General features: G+C 48.3%; 1 pseudogene; it reads left to right on the top strand.

Annotated features, from left to right (window-relative positions):
* Positions 1-1,612: 1,612 nt before the first annotated feature.
* On the top strand, positions 1,613-2,786 carry LOC123943519 (annotated as a pseudogene).
* Positions 2,787-3,918: the final 1,132 nt, after the last annotated feature.

The following is a 3,918-nucleotide window of genomic DNA, read 5'->3' on the forward strand; positions in this document are numbered from 1 at the left end:
CCTTAGAGACTCCCGGGGAGCTGGGCCCTGCTGACACCTTGATGTGAGACTTCTGGCCTCCACAGCTGTGAGAGAATAATTTCTGCTGTGTTAAGCTACCCCTGTATGGCATGTAGTTGAGGCAGCCCTAGGAAACCAAGCCAGAGGGGAAGTAGAAACGAGGTTGTGCGTTCTGACCTGTGCACACCTGCATGCACAAAAAAGGCTGAATGGTGAACTTTGTGTCGTGGGTATTGAACCACCATTTTAAAACTTGGGGAACCAAAAGAGGCACGATGTACCTGGACAGGCTGTTTGGAACCACGGCTCCTTGGAGAAGCCTGTCAGCGAGGAAGAAATAAAAGGAATCGAATTGCTGTCTCCTTCCCACTTTCTCTTTGTCCTTGGTCAGAGTTTCCCAAAGTTTAACAAGCTGTGAAATCCTCGGAGCTTCCAGCCTGTGTCATCTGTGAGCAGCTGCCAGGGCAGTCGAGCCTTCACCTACGGTGGGGCCCCCCCACTGAGCCCAGAAAGGGTGCTAGAAATCTGCCTCTGCTCTGGGCAGATCAGGTTCACGGCCAAGGCGGCACGTGGAGCCCAGCCCTTGAACCTCAGCAGGCTGAAACAGAGGGTGCTATCAGGAGATGAAGGATGAATGGCACCAGGGGGACCCCCTGAGCACTCAGCTCAGGGACCAGAGGGAGGCAAGACAGCTGGACCTAGAGGGGGGTGCACGGCAAACTTTGTGCTGATTGTGCATTCAGACTGTAGAAGAGTGTGTAAAAATTGCCCGGTCAGGGTCCCAAATCCAGCACCTGTAAGGGCCAGGCAGTGACACAAGAGGTGAGCCACCAGAAACCAGGCAGTGACCTGTCACAGTGACTCTCTATGACAAGCGAGCCTTTGTCGAGTGGGCCATCAGTCGTTGCCTAGCAGGACATGGGCTCAGTGTGGCCAGATCTTCCCCTTTGCACAAGAAGGAAAAAAAAAATCCATATTAAAAAAAAAAAAAAAAAGAATTCTCTCAATTCTTCAATGTTTTCGGTATTGGGGGAAAACGTCTGAATGCTATGATGCACAAAAACTCAATTAAGAAACTTAAAATGCTCCTGAAGGATGTAACAGGTGACTTAACTATAGGGGCCTGGTTGGGCAGAGGGAGCCCTTTTGTTGTGGACTTGGATTGACCCTGCCCCTCCCGGAGGAACTTGCTTGCAGACCCCGGATGTAGGGGCGGGCCAGCCGGATGGAGACGTCCTATCAGTGGGGCGCATACATATTTACTATGGTAAATTGGAATTCTATTGGCCGTCCGTATTGCTGGCCGAGCGTGACCGTGCAGCTTTCCCTGTGTGCTGCAGTCCTATTGGCCACCTGTGTGTGGGCCAGGCTCGGCCATCCCTATAAAGGTCAGTCTGTGAGGTAGTGTGGGTTTTTTTTTTTTTTCGTTAGTCGGTTCGTCAGGAGCAGCGTTCGTTGGTTCTCTGGGCAGCTGCCTCGCCAGCTGGGGAGCGGCCTCGGTGGGGAGCAGTGCTGCCGGAGCATCATCATCGAGAAGCGGCCTCGTGGGGGAGCGGCACCAGGAGTGCCATCATCGGTCTCGTTCCTTTGGTCACGGACCCCAACAGTAGGAGACTGCTCTCCGCTCTCTCTTCACCTGGAAGCCACCCTTGTAGTCCTGCATCACCATGGTGCTCCAGGGTGGCCTACTAACCCACAGAGAGGAACCAGTACCCCTGAAGAGCATCTCTGTGACCTTGTCCATTCGTGAGTTTGTGGCTGGTGTGTCTGCTACCTTAAACTATAAGAATGAGGAGGAAGTTCCTTTGGAGACCTTCTTTGTGTTCCCCATGGATGATGATGACAGCTATCTACAGCTTTGAGGCCAAGTTGGATGGGGAGAAAATTAAAGCAGAATTAAAGGAGAAGACAAAGGCCCCCAGCATCTGTGAGAGGGCCACCAGCAACCGCCGCCAAGCTTTCCTGCTGGAGGAGGACAAGTACTCCAAGGACGTCTTCTGTTACAGTGTGGGGAACCTAACCCGGGGTCGAATGTAGCAATCACCCTGAAGTGTGTGCAGGAGCTCCCCTGGGAAGCAGATAGAGCCCTGCAGTACATGCTCCCAGCTGTCTTGAATCCTCGATACCGTGGCTCTGGATCATTTGAGGACTGTTGCCTTGATATGAAGACTCCTGTCCTTCCTTTGGAGGACCTGCCCTATACACTCAGCATGGTTGCGACTGTCAGTTCCCAGCATGGCATTGAGAGGGTCCAGTCCAACTGCCCCTTCAGTCCTACCAAGTACCTTGGAGAAGATAAGACTTCTGGCTGATGGACACAAATTCGATGGAGATGTGGAACTCCTGATTTACTACAGTGAGGTGCATACCCCCACTGTAGCTGTGGAGATGGGGCAACCTGGAGACAACGCAGATGGTTTCATGAAAGAGCCGTCTGTGATGGTGTGTTTCTACCCAAATATCCCAGAAGCTCAGTCACCTGTCATCTCTGGAGAATTCATCTTCCTCATGGACCGCTCAGGAAGTATGCAGTCCCCCATAAGTAAACAAGATAACTCTCAGCTACGCATAGAGGCAGCCAAGGAAACACTGATTTTGCTGCTGAAGAGTTTGCCTATGGGCTGTTACTTCAATATCTATGGATTTGGAAGTTCCTATGAGGCATTCTTTCCGAATAGTGTGAAATACACTCAGCAGACCATGGAGGAGGCATAACTCTCATAAGGATAGTTAAGCTTATGCAGGCTAACCTGGGGGGCCATGGGGTGGCAGCCATTGTTAGGTAGCCGGAGTCGTGGGGTAGCGGGAATCGTCGGGTAGGGGGAATTGTCGGGTAAGGGAAGTAATCGGGGTTGGTGTCCTGGTCGTCGTTGCCTCTTTGTAAGAGACGGCCCTGACTGGTTGGTTTGATTTTCGATGCTTGGTGCGAAATAAAGCTTTGCTTGACTTTCGCTTTGTGTCAGTCTCGTTCCTTTGATCACGGACCCTAACATTAACCACATGGAAAGACATACCATGCTCTTAGATAGGAAGACTCACCATCCTAAGGATGTTGATTCTCCCTGAGTTAGTCCATACCTTTAAAGTAATACTTAAGAATGATTTGGGAGGAACAGACACGTGACTCTAAAGTGCGTGCTAAAAAAATAAATAAGCAATAATAGGAAAATTCTGAAAAAGAGAATAGGAGATGGGGGAGATGAACCTTATGAGGCAGGAAGACATGATATGAAGTTGCAGTGGCTAGAGCAGTGGTGTTGGCATGTGAATAAACAGTGAGATGGGACCCAAAGGAAATTCTAGAAACCGGCACAGATACATAAGGGACTTGAAAATATGACCAAGAGGAAATGTCAAGATGGGGGCATGGGTTATGTCAACAGATGATGGGGGGATCTGGTTAGACACCTAGGAAAAAAAAAAAACTCGATCTACACCTCTGTCTCACACAAAAATAATCTCCATCTGATATAATATACCACTTACTTTACCTATGTTGTTCATTGTCTGCTTGCCCCCTGTAGAAGGTAAGATTCAGGAAGCCATTTTGAATGTTGTAGTCACTACTGTGTCCTCAGGGCTTAGAACAGTGTCTGGTACGTAGTCTGTGGTCAGTGCATACTTGATGAATTAAATGGGTGAAGTGAAGATTTAAATTTTAATAAGAAAACGTTTAAAGTAATAGGAAAAACCACTGGAGAATAGTTTTATAACTTTACAGTGGGTAATACCTTTTAAATATGAAAAGAACTCAAAAATCATAAAAAAGCATAATTGACAAGTTTGATCATAAAAAGCTTTCTTCATGGCAAAAGCCATCAGAACCAGAGACAAAACCTAAGTGATAATCTGGTAAGCAAAAAAACAAACTTATATCTCCTATAATAGACAAAGGGCAAATAAGTTAATACATAAAGA

The sequence above is a fragment of the Meles meles genome, chromosome 6 (genome assembly GCF_922984935.1).
Source record: "Meles meles chromosome 6, mMelMel3.1 paternal haplotype, whole genome shotgun sequence".
Taxonomy (NCBI): domain Eukaryota; kingdom Metazoa; phylum Chordata; class Mammalia; order Carnivora; family Mustelidae; genus Meles; species Meles meles.